Source organism: Oncorhynchus gorbuscha, linkage group LG09 (genome assembly GCF_021184085.1).
Source record: "Oncorhynchus gorbuscha isolate QuinsamMale2020 ecotype Even-year linkage group LG09, OgorEven_v1.0, whole genome shotgun sequence".
Taxonomy (NCBI): Eukaryota; Metazoa; Chordata; class Actinopteri; order Salmoniformes; family Salmonidae; genus Oncorhynchus; species Oncorhynchus gorbuscha.
Window position 1 is genome coordinate 78,063,303 of NC_060181.1, and position 16,943 is coordinate 78,080,245.

At 41.3% G+C, this 16,943-nt stretch overlaps 1 protein-coding gene across 1 annotated transcript in view; it reads right to left on the reverse strand.

Annotated features, from left to right (window-relative positions):
* LOC124044119 (F-box-like/WD repeat-containing protein TBL1X) overlaps positions 1-7,283 on the reverse strand; it is a 39,275-nt gene extending 31,992 nt beyond the window's left edge. Inside the window, exon 1 of the mRNA XM_046363589.1 lies at positions 6,505-7,283. The gene's annotated coding sequence lies outside the window, so the exon portion shown is untranslated. The remainder of the gene's footprint in view (positions 1-6,504) is intronic.
* Between the last annotated feature and the right edge of the window lie 9,660 nt (positions 7,284-16,943).

Sequence of the window (16,943 nt, forward strand, 5' to 3'; positions counted from 1 at the left end):
GCAGTACGATCTGCATAGAAATAGAACTGACTTCTGTTTTAGCCCTTGGCAATGCAGATGCTCATTGGCGCACGCGAGCAGTGTGGGTGCAATAATTGAATAATATAGATTTCTAAATTGATTTTGCAACACTTGCGCACGCAACGCATTTTGGTTGTGGTCAGTGACTCTTTGTTAGTTCCCCTTCTGTTTGAGCAAAATGTAGTTAGTTAATTCACTATATTGGGGAACAAAGCAAGCCATGCGTCTTTTATTCAGACTTTGTAAAAAAAAATTTTTTTTTTGCTGAAGACAAAGTAGAACCCAATATTTCTTAGACCCTTCAAGTTAAAGATTCAATGTATGATGGCTTGGCTATATAATGACAGCCAACCAACCATACCATCCAGGCTACTGTATATCACAAGCTTCAACTATTGCATAGCATGTAAATCCATGCATGCAGATATGACAACAGAAGAAATGAGCAAATAGCCATGCAGTGATTCATGTCCCCAAACGTTCAAAAGAGAAGGAGCGGTCTGACCGAACCAGTGAGAGCCTATTGTTCTACAGTACATGTTTCCATGATTCTAGTGATCCGTTTCACAATTCCTGACATTTAATCCTAGCAGAAATTCCCTGTTTTAGGATCACCACTTAATTTTATTTATTTCAGCTTTTATTTATTTCATCACATTCCTAAGGGGGTCAGAAGTTTACATACACTCAATTAGTATTTGGTAGCATTGCCGTTAAATTGTTTATTAACTTGGGTCAAACGTTTTGGGTAGCCTTATACAAGCTTCCCACAATAAATTGGGTGAATCTTGGCCCATTCCTCCTGACAGGAAACTGCTCCCAAGGATGAACCAGATTTGTGGTCTCCGACAATTAATAAATTTATTCGTTTTTAAGTTAATTATATGCTATTAATCTCACCTCGTTTGTCTTTCAAGCATCCACGTGGGTTTGTATCTTCCTGATTTCCAATACGGAGGGGACTTGCAGCGCAGCGCGTTGAGTGTTTCAAATAGAACCATGTTCTATTTTAGCACTTGGCTACACAGATGCTTATTCACGCAAGCTGTGTGGGTGAAATTACAGAACACATGTAAGTCTACACAACGCAGCCGGTGTGGTTTGCGTGTTGGGTGCTGACACAATATGCATTGCAATTCTCATAATTCTATATGTATTGCGATTCTATACTGGGTCGTTACACCTCAGAAAGCACAAGAAAGAGGATTTCGACACACACCATCTCATGTAGAGGTCGACGGATTAATTGGAATGGACACAGATTTGGCCGATTTTTTATATATATTTTTTTACACCATTTAACTAGGCAAGTCAGTTAAGAACACATTCTTATTTTCAATGACAGCCTAGGAACGGTGGGTTAACTGCCTCGTTCAGGGGCAGAACAACAGATTTTTACCTTGTCAGCTCGGGGGATTCAATCTTGTCACTTCTCTTGCATTCATTGCACGCAATCAGTCAGTGTATATACAACAGTTTGGGCCGCCTAATTTGCCGGAATTTTACGTAATTATGACATAACATTGAAGGTTGTGCAATGTAACAGGAATATTTAGACTTATGGATGCCACCCGTTAGATAAAATACGGAACGGTTCCGTATTTCACTGAAATAATAAATGTTTTGTTTTTAAGATAAGTTTAATGCTAGCTAGCAATTTACCTTGGCTTCTACTGCATTCGCGTAACTGGCAGATTACTCGTGGAGTGCAATGGTTAGAGCGTTGGACTAGTTAACTGTGCGGTTGCAAGATTGAAACCCCTGAGCTGACAAGGTGAAAATCTGTCGTTCTGCCCCTGAACAAGGCAGTTAACCCACAGTTCCTAGGCAGTCATTGAAAATAAGAATGTGTTCTTAACTGACTTGGCTAGTTAAATAAAAGGTATAAAAAAATATATAAAAAATTAAAATAAATAAATAAATAACTCAGAAATCGGCGCCCAAAAATAATGATTTCCGATTGTTATGAAAACTTGAAATTGGCCCTAATTAATCGGCCATTCCGATTAATCGGTCGACCTCTAATATATATATATATATATATATATATATATATTCTTTTACCAAATTGATAATTGGAGTCAAATGAATATTGTCCAAAAATAACATTGCGATATGCAACTGTATCGATTGTTTTCCCCACTAGTGGTAACCATGCTGAACAGCTGACTTACAGTAGGCTAATGATTTAATGTTAAGTATTCACAACAAACTAATTATTCTCAAGGAAAAAAATACAGCCACAGAACTCCAGAGAAGGGACGTAGGTTTTCTTTGTCACACTAGAAAAAACCTCGCAACTCATTGGGGACAATACAATGTCACACAAATTCCTTTCTGATGTTGTATCATGTATCACACTGTGATATTGTGAAATCATACATGGAAAAAATTGGCAGGTCATCAGATAAATCTACATTATTTTTTACAACTACTTTTTTTTTTTTTTTACAACTTTCAATAAACAGTAGGCCTATGGGTTTAAAGCTTAATGTGTATTCCCCTGTACTTCCCTCGAATCTCTCGCTTTTTATGACACGTCACAAACCTGACACATATATGACACCACTATCTCCTGGGTTAAACAATTCATAGGATAGCTTGTTGGATTTGTTTCAATTACTTTTGTGCTTTACCAGGAGCAGAATGGAGTCTGTCTGGAATCTATAACATTCAAACAAGGGCACTAGCAATCATTACAGTTTAGGTCTGAGAATAGAGATTGAATCGCAGCTGCAGCGAGCAGTTGCCGTAACAACATGTACATTGAGGTTTTTGTTGTGGCCTCCGGTACACTCTCGACAGGCCTGCAACTTGTCTTTACATATATGGCATACACACAAACAATGTCATGAGGGTAGAGCCAGACACAACAACAAACACAACCATCCCAGATCCCAAATAAATGGATGTAGTCTTGAACAAGGCTGTAATATCATCAATGGGTGTTATTTCGGAGTAAAATATTGGCATGCCAACTGGCTGGTGGCCCATGTGAACCGTAAGCCCCTCTTGCCTGCCATGCCTCCTCCCATGTTCTATTAGAAATAAATATTGCTGCATAAATATGCAGAGTTTGAGAGTGGTTGTCACATGGGGTTTCTGTATCTGGGGCTAACTTCAGGTACTGCTGGTGAATGGGAATTGAAGCACTGCTGTGAACAAATGGGAGTTCCACACAAAATGCCCTCTATTTGAAAGATCTCATCTCTTGCACAAAGGGGTAACTTTCACAAATGTATCTAAATAACAAAATGTATAACCAAAGGAAACAACAAACTACTGACTGAAGGAGAACATCTAAATGGCCATTAGCCTACAGTGGAACATTGGAAAATGGTAGGGTTGTGTTATTGGTTCATGGAAGGAAATAGGTTACCTTTTCTGTTTTACGCTACTTTCTTTTTTCAGGCAATTCATGTTTTTGTTGTATGTAAAACATGTCTATTTGAAAAATGAAAACTAATATTTAAAAAAACTACAACTGAGGGCAAAGAGTCCATCTGAAAGAGCGGTAGATAGTCTAGCGGTTAGAGCATTGGTCCTACAACCAAACCAGTGGACAAGGTAAAACAAAAAGAAAAATGTAATAGTAAAAATTGGCCGATGTGCCCTTAACCTTAATTTGCTCCAGCGGTGCCGTACTACTATGGCTATGGATAGGCAACCCTGTTCCTGGAGTGCCTAAGGTACTGCAGAATGAAGTTAAATTCCATCTAGGCTGGCCCTAAACAAGGGGTGAATTCAGTTCGCTTGAACATTTGCTACATTGCTGAACGTTTTTTACTGAATGACACGTTTTCCCAAAACATTCTTGAATGGACATTGAGCTATGTTTACTCCATTCATTGGGCGTGCCAGTGTGTGGCTTGACGCAATGAGTGACATATTTAAAGGGCAGCGGTCCAATCTGAACCCACAACCCAGTCCTTCCCCATTTTCCAACTGGTCGTTTAGTACAGTACCACTTCCATTCAATTACGTTTTAATGTACTGAAAGCAGCCCTGACCAACTGAGCTAATTGATCAGTTCAGTGATTGTCTAAATTCAACACACCTGGTCTTCCAGGTCAGTTAAATCAAAAACATAAAGTGCCTGCGGCACTCCATGTCCAGGGTTGCCTGCTGTAAAACAACACATTTCACTACAGATATCCAGTGTATGTGACCAAATGATTTTAAGTTGGCTGTTGTATACGTCATTCTAGTCACTTTAGCAACAACCATCCAGGCATTTCTAACCTGAACACACAACGTCACCACTCACCACTAAAGCCAAAGGCCAAATCAGATCACTGAACCTTCAATAGACATACCATGGCCAACAATATTATTCATCTAGGCCCCCAAGAAAGCTGAGACATTCAAGTGTAAAAAAATCTGGGCCTTCGAAAACACTGCTCATCGGGAGAAAAACAACTATATAATCTCCCAGAACATAATGTTCACTGAGACATAACCAATACAAAATCTTGACAATATCATTGCAGGTTTTCCCAAACTCGGTCCTTGGGACACTAAGGGATACATGTTTGGGTTTTTGCCCTAGCACTACACAGCTGACTCAAATAATCAAATAATCATTAAGCGTTGACTAAACGTGCACCCCTTAGCGTCCCGAGGACCGAGTTCGGGAAACGCTGCATTAAGGCTTTGCGTTGCTATTAACCATCGATACTGCTCCATCTCCAAAATGGGGTCAAGGTTCACAGTCATAGCTTACTAATGCCTTTCTACATTACCACTCTCTAATAGCTTGTAGATTTCCACAAATGGAAAAACCTTGTCATCCAGGCGCAGCAATTAAGTTATAATAAACACCCATTGTTCTTTTAATAGATGGCACTAAACCAGTTGTTCTTATGGGGCATTTGGTTTCACTCTACAACCAAACCAGTGGACACAGGCAAGACAAGCTCCAGTTTGTGTTGGTATTCTAGGCCTTTATTAGTTCAGATTCCTTGGTAATGGAGGATCATCATACGAGTTAGAATACAATAATTCCAGTCTCTCTGTACTGATAAACTCTTGCCATACATTGAAGAATGTTGTTTTTTGTTGTCAAGTTTTATATGACTGCACATTATCCCATAAAATGTAAGTGGGGGGATGGAAATGACTTTATGTTAACATAGAGCCTAAATAGTCTTTACAGTGCTGTGTTCTGTGTCTAACGTAAGGACCTAGATACCATCAGATCAACAGGTGATCGAGGTGGTGCCATCCCACTGGGCACAGACATCAGTTAAATGTCTATTTTGTATTTACATTTGGTTGAGTTGTCAACTAACGTGAATTCAACCATGATATTGGATTTAGGTTAAAAGTTGGGTGAAAAAAAATACTTTTTGCTAATCCAATCAGAGTCAGAGAGCAGCAGGTGGTAGCCTAGTGGTTAAAGCGTTGGGCCAGTAACTGAAAGTTTGCTGGATCAAATCCTGAACTTACAAGGTAAAAAAATCTGTTGTTCTGCCTCTGAACAAGGCAGTTAACCCACTGTACCCCGGTTGGCCGTCATTGTAAATAAGAATTTGTTCTTAACTGACTTGCCTCGTTAAATAAAGGAACATTTTTAACAATTCCAAGCTGATTAAACGTGGAATTATTAAAAAAACATTTATGGTGTGGAAATGAAGTTGAGTCAACCAGTTTTTGCCCAGTGGGATAGGCCTAGGCTACATTCCATGTGATGATGCCTCTTCCAAACCTCAAGCCTCCCAGTGACCTATCCACAAGCTTCGCCAATACCATTCAGTATATCCATTCTCGAAAGACTCCTCTAATTTCATGTGTAAATATAAGGAAATACACAAACTCTAAAATCTAATGCCCAATTAGCATTTGAACTACTGTATTGAATGGGCTGGAGGGTAAGTGTTGCTTTTAGACGTGGGCTAAATGTCGCCATTTTGACTTATACTGTAAAAAGAAGTAACCCTGGCAGCAGGTTAAGCTACTATGAAGCCAATGTCTGTCTGTCTGACTGGTGGTGCAGTTGACTCTACCTCCCCTCCCCCACTCATGCGCTTCCGAACTATCAGCATGAGCAATACCTTTTAAATGTGGCCAATATTACTTTTTATTATTACGTTTGAGTATGTTAAATTGCATCACACGTTTTCTTTTTCATTTACTCTTTAATCTAAAAATCAGGTTTATAACTCAGCAGGGAAACACAATAACTGCCACCAGAAGTTACTACATTTTATGTATTGCAGCTCAACAAAATGTTTCATTTATGTCAAAATATACAATAATTAAAGTACTATGTTAAAATATAAAGCAACGTTTATATTAGACTACTAACAATTAACAAATCTAAATGTTCCTTTGGAAGACATTTCTACACATGTAGTGTGATACAGTAAACGTGTCACAATAAACAGTGTTACTCAGTTCAGCAAGTATTAACATGCAACAATGTATAATTCATGGAAATACAATGTTACTATTAATGAAACTTGAACAAAAGTTCTAACTTACCTTTCTCAGAGAGTGAGCTCGTGGTGTTGCCGCCACCTCTTCCACTTCCACAAGGAGAGGCTGCAACTCAATAAGCAAGGGACGAGTTTCCTCCCATTTTGCTTATCATACTTCAAGTTCTGTCCACCGCTGCTATCTCTAACTGCGCTCCGAAGGTAACAGAGATGGTCTAAAATATATATTCCTGGCAAATGATTGTGTGGCATGTAAAGTTTAAAGAAGCGCGAGGTCTAAAGCTGGGGATGTATGCAATTGAGTTTTCAGCGTTTCTGAAAATAGAACGTCAAGAGACAGCAGCAAGCGCTCATCGGCATAGAGAAAGAGGGCTGAGAGAGAGATAGAGACTGTCGTGACCTACAATGAAAAAATCAGCACCTGACCTTGATCCTGCTTATTCAAAACATAACAGTCATTCCAGTAGCCTAAATGGTAACGAAATACCATGATGTTATTTTGCCTACATGCCATGTTCTTTATAGATAAAAATATATATATAGAATTTATAGTCAATTCTAATGCACGTGAATGGCATTGTTTGACCTCTCTTCAACGATTTCCTCTATTGTGCCATTTTAAAATTATGGTTATTAGCTGTTATTGCCTCAAGTTAATTTATTGTACATAATTGCATGTACATGTAGGCTACATGTGGTCTCAGAACATGGCCACTGCAAACTTCAACCAAAGAGCATTGTAGCTATAGTCATGTACTGTCTTTGGTAGCCTACTTGTAATTTTTACATTGCATTTTGCCATTTTAAAAGACAAATATACATTGAGTGATGATAACAATGATTATTGATTAATGTAATTGCAACCCCTACAAAACATATTGTGTGATATTATTGTAAAGTAGGCCTATGTATTACTTTATATTAATCAAACAATAGTATTGTTTGATTAAACATCTACATCAATCAAGGATAAACTACACTGTAATCCCAAAATATATAGTTGAAGTGAATCGGAATTCCAAGTTTGAAGAATTGCAATCATTATAATCTTAGCTTTGTTAGAAAATGACTAATGTTTCTAATGCACAAAGGCCAAAGACCGTGAGTTGGTTGGATCTGGTAAAAGGGCTACGGTAATAATCTTCACATGATGCAACCCTACATTGTATCTGGCCTTTGAGTTGAATCCCCTCCCCCACCGATCTGTATTTTTCGCCTGTAGGGTCACATAGTGGTTGATTAATTCTCCTTTGGCATTGCTCAGTCATTCAGATTTGGAAAGTAAATAACAAATTGACATCGTTACTGCTCTACATTCGTGTGACACATTCCTTTGGTTACCGTATGAGTGTGAATATTTGCGCATAAAAGACTAAATAATTATGCAATTCATCATCATACAGTAGGTCAGAGTACCATGCACACGTTTGAAAAAGATAGCAATGGATTCATACCTATGTAATAACATTGTTATTAACACTTATTACATAGTATTGCATAGTACTTTAGTACTATCACTGTTACCGTTTCCACATTTTATTTCACCAACGATAGTGATACCGACTGTACTACTACTGTAGCCAAGTAAAATGTGGATTCTGAACTGCTAAGTGTGACTGTATATCAAAAGCATCACTCATAGTCAAAATTGAATTTAAATATCATTTAGATTAATTAAGATGTAACTGACAGTAAAACCATCCAAATACATTACACTTTTACATCAAACTTTATAAATCATTCTTGCGAGTAAAGTTGCTGCATCCTTGCATCCCAGAATTTAGCTTTCTCCTTTCCTCTGCAAATGATTTTATGGTAAAACCATCTTTTCTACTTTATTCTGATTAAATATATATATTGGCTGTACAAACAGATTAAAGGATTTGATCATATTCCTCATCACATTGTCTTATTACAATATTACCCCCTTATTTAGGGGTCAACGGGCGAAAAATGGCCTTTTCCAATATGCACTTGTAACTACACTTTCCAGGTCTCTGGGGATTTTGTGGCCAGCTTGGCTAGTGTTTTCTGCTCTGAAGTAGGGCCTATGTTAATTATTTGAACTGGGCTTAATTTGTAGCCTGTAAGTGTACGGCTATTAGCGTGTATGTGGTAAGAACTCTTCCTGCCATGGAGCTGGGTCTGACCTCCTAACAAAGAACAGGTTCAATCTGTTCCCCTTCCCCCAACCCGGGAGACTGATGAGGGTCACGTGACCTTTCTAGACAGCACAGAGTGGGGATGGTAATATGTTGATGTGGGGGAAGGGTGCGGATAGTCACACAGCTCTTGTTGGGCTGTTATTAGCACTGGGAAGCGCAGCCTCTAGCAGGGTTTTATCCAGCTGTGTCTCTGTTTCTCACTGTGCTGCAGTACCCATTGACATATTGAATTTAGCTCCCAAACCCTCCTGCTTTATTCATACCATAAAGAGAATACGAGCACAGGCAGGGTGTGAGTCAGTCTGGCAGGGCCAAGACAATCCACCCACCAACACAGAAGCCTACTGTGTATGTGTGTGTGTGCTAGTGTTTATGCACATGTTTGTATGTGCTCGCATCTGTGTGTGTGTTTGTGTTAGGGTGTGTGTTTGTGCGTGTGTGTAAGTCAGTGCCTATGTGTATGCCTCTGTGTGCACATGCGTGTGAGTGAGGAAAGGCTTTGTGAACTCAGTAACACTGTACCCCCCCCCTACTTCCATCCTTCCCATCCCCCACTGCAAGCAACCGCACAGGTGAGCGACGCATGAGGGTTTCTATGGTGCTGTTATGTCATACAGACCCATTTTCCAGACAGAGCAACACAGCATACAAGAAAAGGAAAGCTATTTTCAGCGACAGGGTTTGAGTGTTTACCTTTGTGAAATTCCGCTTCTCAGAGGGAATATACTTTTTATATGACTACACTTTTTGCTGCAAATGTATACTGTATTTTATCTTCTCACATAAATCTATTAGGTCGATACTTCTCCGCTGAGATGTTTATCTGGAGGAAATATATTACCATGTTCACATCTGACATGACATTTTAGTCATTTAGCAGAAGCTCTTATCCAGAGCAACTTACAGTTAGTGCGTCTCTCATAAGGTATTCAGGTGAGACAACCACATATCACAGTCATAGTAAGTACATGTTTACTCAATAAAGTAGCTATCAACAAAGTCAGAGGTGGTAAGAGTGGAAAAAAAAGTCAAGTGTGAGTGTTCATGAAAGGGAGGACCCAGAGGTGGCTCAGGTTGGGTGTAGTGGTGGTAGAGAGGGGCAGTTCACACATTGAGGAATGCTTCTTAAAGGGAGTGCAGTGCATTCCTTCTCAGCTATAGTCAAATTACTGAGGGAGGGAGGGAGTGAGGGGAAAAGTGGGGAAATCAGACATATGCCAGCGATTCAAGAGCTGAGGTCAGGGGTCAAGGGTTGATGACCTGTGGCTCCTGCTGCTTCTCCTCTCCTCCTTCCACCTCTTGCTTCCTTCCCTCCTCCAAGTACTCAAACAATAAGTGTTAAAGAATGACATGACAGTTGATGTCTCTAGTAGGTTTTGTATTCTAATGTACTGAGAATGTGCAATAGATTATACAGGGATTATCTGTGGTGAGAAGCAATTTGATTCCCTTCATGATTGAGTAGTTATCTCTTATAGAAAATCCATCTTGATTTGGCTCTATTACTAGAACAATCTGTATCCAAACTGCAATATGTTTACACATAATCTAGGCCTATGTAATACTGCTCAATATTTTTTTGGGTCCGAATGGCCAAATGAACCTTAATAATTATAATGATTTTGACGCCATAGGCTGTTACAACTCCCACTTAAAGTCAATGTGAGAATGTATTTCATATACATACCCTTGCAGGAAAGTAAACATATGAAAGCTTTTAGATTGTAATCTAAATTAATATTATAGTCCTGTGTGACTCACTTGGTAGAGCATGGCACTTGCTATGCCAGGGTTGTGGGTTTGATTCTGCTAAATGAATCAAATGTATATATTAAAGATCCTTTTCCACAGCAGACATGATGTTCGGAGACATTGTCTTTAGTCACAATAGCCAAAATAGAACACGTAGAATGCAGATGACTTTAATGGTATAGCTAGTTGAAATGTCAGCGAATCTAGAAATTACCATTTAGAGTTCTGCTTCATTGTCCACTGAGGTGACAAATCTCATTCAAAACCATTGTTCGCCCTAATTTTTTCTCAGTTGTTAATCCTTCACTTTGTAATTAAAACCAATGTGTATTACCGCAATGTAATCTAACAACACCTTTGAGAAGACTTAAAGCTTTTCATTTAATGCAAAATCATTTTACTAAGATAACAGTATCACCAAGGCCAATATTTCTACATCATCACAGTGTTCAGACAATAAAACAGGACTCCTTGTAAGATCGATTGCATATTTTGGTAAATCAAATCAAATCAAATCAAATTTTATTTGTCACATACACATGGTTAGCAGATGTTAATGCGAGTGTAGCGAAATGCTTGTGCTTCTAGTTCCGACAATGCAGTGATAACCAACAAGTAATCTAACTAACAATTCCAAAAAAAACTACTGTCTTATACACAGTGTAAGGGGATAAGGAACATGTACATAAGGATATATGAATGAGTGATGGTACAGAGCAGCATACAGTAGATGGTATCGAGTACAGTATATACATATGAGATGAGTGTGTAGACAAAGTAAACAAAGTGGCATAGTTAAAGTGGCTAGTGATACATGTGTTACATAAGGATGCAGTCGATGTTGTAGAGTACAGTATATACATATGCATATGAGATGAATAATGTAGGGTAAGTAACATTATATAAGGTAGCATTGTTTAAAGTGGCTAGTGATATATATATATATATATATTTACATCATTTCCATCAATTCCCATTATTAAAATGGCTGGAGTTGGGTCAGTGTCAATGACAGTGTGTTGGCAGCAGCCACTCAATGTTAGTGGTGGCTATTTAACAGTCTGATGGCCTTGAGATAGAAGCTGTTTTTCAGTCTCTCGGTCCCAGCTTTGATGCACCTGTACTGACCTCGCCTTCTGGATGATAGCGGGGTGAACAGGCAGTGGTTCGGGTGGTTGATGTCCTTGATGATCTAAAATAAAAGCAAGCTAAATACTAACATTACATTTCTAGTTTATAACTTTCACAGCGCTCCCCCATGGGACACTAAATGCTCTGGGTGGTTCATGAATTTCACCTCACAGCCTGGATACATCTAAAACACAATATGACTTATATAGATTTCTAACTGGAGATGTGGTCTAATAGTGATAATGCATTGTTTGTTTTGAAGGATAGGGGACGGGGAATGTCTGCTATAGCCTAGTTACCGCTGTGAAATCAGTGGATTCAGCCTGGTGCTTTGTCATATCAGCATTTTGCTGTGTAATGGGGCCATCCACTCAGCCCAGCCAGCCAATGACAGTAGTAATACAGCCGAGTGAGTCGTCACCCCACACTATCACCTTGCTTTACTAATGGGATTGTTTGTATGCATTGGGTCTACTTAATTACTGAGCTGCCTTAGTCCCTATAAAGACATATATCAATGACACTGTGTGTATGTATGAGCTATGGGCCAGGGAGTTTTGTATGTGGCAGAAGAAAGGTGTTGTGTAAGGTGGACTGGAGCAATGGACAAGCAGTATTTTTCACATCATAAAGGTCATTTATGAGGTTACTAAGCCCTTCCTAGAGATCTTTTTCCAGATGAGGTTATAGTGATTGGCATTGTCATTACATTATATTGCAAAATAGATCATAGAACCGTTATACAAATGGTGTGTGTGTGTGTGTGTGTGTGTGTGTGTGTGTGTGTGTGTGTGTGTGTGTGTGTGTGTGTGTGTGTGTGTGTGTGTGTGTGTGTGTGTGTGTGTGTGTGTGTGTGTGTGTGTGTGTGTGTGTGTGTGTGTGTGTGTGTGTGTGTGTGTGTGTGTGTGTGTGTGTGTGTGTGTGTGTGTGTCAGAGAGAAAGAACAAAACAAATTTAGAATCCAAGATGTGTTCTATTTTCCATTACACATGTAATTTTGATAATTATGTTCCTCAGACGAGAAAACCTAAATTAATTATCCATTGTTTGTTATTAATGCTGGATCATCTCCTGGAAATAATTATTACAAATAAAACAAATCACTAAAAAAGCAGAGTACTCAGCACCCACAAGTTTGTATGTGGCAACATTGCCATCTACTGGCCAATAAATGTCTTCACTCTATCCTGTGCTGTATCTCATTCCCATCAGCTCTGATAGTACCCATCACGTTCATTTATAGTGTACGGGAAAAAAATCATTTTTTCAAAGTTCATTTTTTTCTCTCAATATTATATTCAATGAATACAAGGTTCCTTAACCTCACGTTAACGGTATTGCTAAGAGACAGAGTGGAAAGTCAAGGATAACCCACCCAGCAAAATGATAGACTGAGTTTATTACCTGGCCAACAGCCTCAGAGGGACACTCACACATCAATCAAAATACATGGAGCAGATTAAAAAACATTATAACATTAATCAGTTATTGGAAAGTAACTTAATGGCACTATCCACTTTGGGAAGCTTGTAGAGTTGAGAATAGCAGACAGAGGTGTAATGTGTTCGTATGCTTGGTAAGCGTTATGCAACATAGTTTTGAGTAGGAACACATTACACCTCTTTGTTTGTCTGAACAAGCTTTTGGGAGAGCGCGATAGTTATCTTTTGAAGAGTTGAGAATAGCAGCCTGCCTTTATCAGTGCCTACAGTGCTGCACAATGCAGTATTGTTTAGGGAGGTAGTGGTGTGTCACGTTCTGACCTTAGTTCTTTTGTGATGTCTTTGTTTTAGTATGGTTAGGGCGTGAGTTGGGTGGGTTGTCTATGTCCGTTTTTCTATGATTTGCTATTTCTGTGTTTGGCCTGGTATGGTTCTCAATCAGAGGCAGCTGTCAATCGTTGTCCCTGATTGAGAACCATATTTAGGGAGCCTGTTTTATATTGTGTTTCGTGGGTGATTGTTTTCTGTTTTCTGTTGTGTGTCTGCACCAGCCAGAACTGTTTTCTGTTGTGTGTCTGCACCAGCCAGAATATAATAATAATATATAACATATGCCATTTAGCAGACGCTTTTATCCAAAGCGACTTACAGTCATGTGTGCATACATTCTACGTATGGGTGGTCCCGGACTGTTTTCTGTTGTGTGTCTGCACCAGCCAGAACTGTTTTCTGTTGTGTGTCTGCACCAGCCAGAACTGTTTTCTGTTGTGTGTCTGCACCAGCCAGAACTGTTTTCTGTTGTGTGTCTGCACCAGCCAGAACTGTTTTCTGTTGTGTGTCTGCACCAGCCAGAACTGCACCAGCCAGAACTGTTTTCTGTTGTGTGTCTGCACCAGCCAGAACTGTTTTCTGTTGTGTGTCTGCACAAGCCAGAACTGTTCTCTGTTGTGTGTCTGCACCAGCCAGAACTGTTTTCTGTTGTGTGTCTGCACCAGCCAGAACTGTTCTCTGTTGTGTGTCTGCACCAGCCAGAACTGTTCTCTGTTGTGTGTCTGCACCAGCCAGAACTGTTCTCTGTTGTGTGTCTGCACCAGCCAGAACTGTTCTCTGTTGTGTGTCTGCACCAGCCAGAACTGTTCTCTGTTGTGTGTCTGCACCAGCCAGAACTGTTCTCTGTTGTGTGTCTGCACCAGCCAGAACTGTTCTCTGTTGTGTGTCTGCACCAGCCAGAACTGTTCTCTGTTGTGTGTCTGCACCAGCCAGAACTGTTCTCTGTTGTGTGTCTGCACCAGCCAGAACTGTTCTCTGTTGTGTGTCTGCACCAGCCAGAACTGTTCTCTGTTGTGTGTCTGCACCAGCCAGAACTGTTCTCTGTTGTGTGTCTGCACCAGCCAGAACTGTTCTCTGTTCTGCACCAGCCAGAACTGTTCTCTGTGTGTCTGCACCAGCCAGAACTGTTCTCTGTTGTGTGTCTGCACCAGCCAGAACTGTTCTCTGTTGTGTGTCTGCACCAGCCAGAACTGTTCTCTGTTGTGTGTCTGCACCAGCCAGAACTGTTCTCTGTTGTGTGTCTGCACCAGCCAGAACTGTTCTCTGTTGTGTGTCTGCACCAGCCAGAACTGTTCTCTGTTGTGTGTCTGCACCAGCCAGAACTGTTCTCTGTTGTGTGTCTGCACCAGCCAGAACTGTTCTCTGTTGTGTGTCTGCACCAGCCAGAACTGTTCTCTGTTGTGTGTCTGCACCAGCCAGAACTGTTCTCTGTTGTGTGTCTGCACCAGCCAGAACTGTTCTCTGTTGTCTGCACCAGCCAGAACTGTTCTCTGTTGTGTCTGCACCAGCCAGAACTGTTCTCTGTTGTGTGTCTGCACCAGCCAGAACTGTTCTCTGTTGTGTCTGCACCAGCCAGAACTGTTCTCTGTTGTGTGTCTGCACCAGCCAGAACTGTTCTCTGTTGTGTGTCTGCACCAGCCAGAACTGTTTTCTGTCTGCACCAGCCAGAACTGTTTTCTGTGTGTCTGCACCAGCCAGAACTGTTCTCTGTTGTGTCTGCACCAGCCAGAACTGTTCTCTGTTGTGTGTCTGCACCAGCCAGAACTGTTCTCTGTTGTGTGTCTGCACCAGCCAGAACTGTTCTCTGTTGTGTGTCTGCACCAGCCAGAACTGTTTTCTGTTGTGTGTCTGCACCAGCCAGAACTGTTTTCTGTTGTGTGTCTGCACCAGCCAGAACTGTTCTCTGTTGTGTGTCTGCACCAGCCAGAACTGTTCTCTGTTGTGTGTCTGCACCAGCCAGAACTGTTCTCTGTTGTGTGTCTGCACCAGCCAGAACTGTTCTCTGTTGTGTGTCTGCACCAGCCAGAACTGTTCTCTGTTGTTGTCTGCACCAGCCAGAACTGTCTGTGTGTCTGCACCAGCCAGAACTGTTCTCTGTTGTGTGTCTGCACCAGCCAGAACTGTTCTCTGTTGTGTGTCTGCACCAGCCAGAACTGTTCTCTGTTGTGTGTCTGCACCAGCCAGAACTGTTCTCTGTTGTGTGTCTGCACCAGCCAGAACTGTTCTCTGTTGTGTGTCTGCACCAGCCAGAACTGTTCTCTGTTGTGTGTCTGCACCAGCCAGAACTGTTCTCTGTTGTGTGTCTGCACCAGCCAGAACTGTTCTCTGTTGTGTGTCTGCACCAGCCAGAACTGTTCTCTGTTGTGTGTCTGCACCAGCCAGAACTTGTGTGTCTGCACCAGCCAGAACTGTTCTCTGTTGTGTGTCTGCACCAGCCAGAACTGTTCTCTGTTGTGTGTCTGCACCAGCCAGAACTGTTCTCTGTTGTGTGTCTGCACCAGCCAGAACTGTTTCTGTTGTGTGTCTGCACCAGCCAGAACTGTTCTCTGTTGTGTGTCTGCACCAGCCAGAACTGTTCTCTGTTGTGTGTCTGCACCAGCCAGAACTGTTCTCTGTTGTGTGTTGTGTGTCTGCACCAGCCAGAACTGTTCTCTGTTGTGTGTCTGCACCAGCCAGAACTGTTCTCTGTTGTGTGTCTGCACCAGCCAGAACTGTTCTCTGTTGTGTGTCTGCACCAGCCAGAACTGTTTTCTGTTGTGTGTCTGCACCAGCCAGAACTGTTTTCTGTTGTGTGTCTGCACCCAGAACTGTTCTCTGTTGTGTGTCTGCACCAGCCAGAACTGTTCTCTGTTGTGTGTCTGCACCAGCCAGAACTGTTCTCTGTTGTGTGTCTGCACCAGCCAGAACTGTTTCTGTTGTGTGTCTGCACCAGCCAGAACTGTTTTCTGTTGTGTGTCTGCACCAGCCAGAACTGTTTTCTGTTGTGTGTCTGCACCAGCCAGAACTGTTTTCTGTTGTGTGTCTGCACCAGCCAGAACTTTTCTGTTGTGTGTCTGCACCAGCCAGAACTGTTCTCTGTTGTGTGTCTGCACCAGCCAGAACTGTTCTCTGTTGTGTGTCTGCACCAGCCAGAACTGTTCTCTGTTGTGTGTCTGCACCAGCCAGAACTGTTCTCTGTTGTGTGTCTGCACCAGCCAGAACTGTTGTGTGTCTGCACCAGCCAGAACTGTTTCTCTGTTGTGTGTCTGCACCAGCCAGAACTGTTCTCTGTTGTGTGTCTGCACCAGCCAGAACTGTTCTCTGTTGTGTGTCTGCACCAGCCAGAACTGTTCTCTGTTGTGTGTCTGCACCAGCCAGAACTGTTCTCTGTCTGCACCAGCCAGAACTCTGTTGTGTGTCTGCACCAGCCAGAACTGTTTTCTGTTGTGTGTCTGCACCAGCCAGAACTGTTCTCTGTTGTGTGTCTGCACCAGCCAGAACTGTTTCTCTGTTGTGTGTCTGCACCAGCCAGAACTGTTCTCTGTTGTGTGTCTGCACCAGCCAGAACTGTTTCTGTTGTGTGTCTGCACCAGCCAGAACTGTTCTCTGTTGTGTGTCTGCACCAGCCAGAACTGTTCTCTGTTGTGTGTCTGCACCAGCCAGAACTGTTCTCTGTTGTGTGTCTG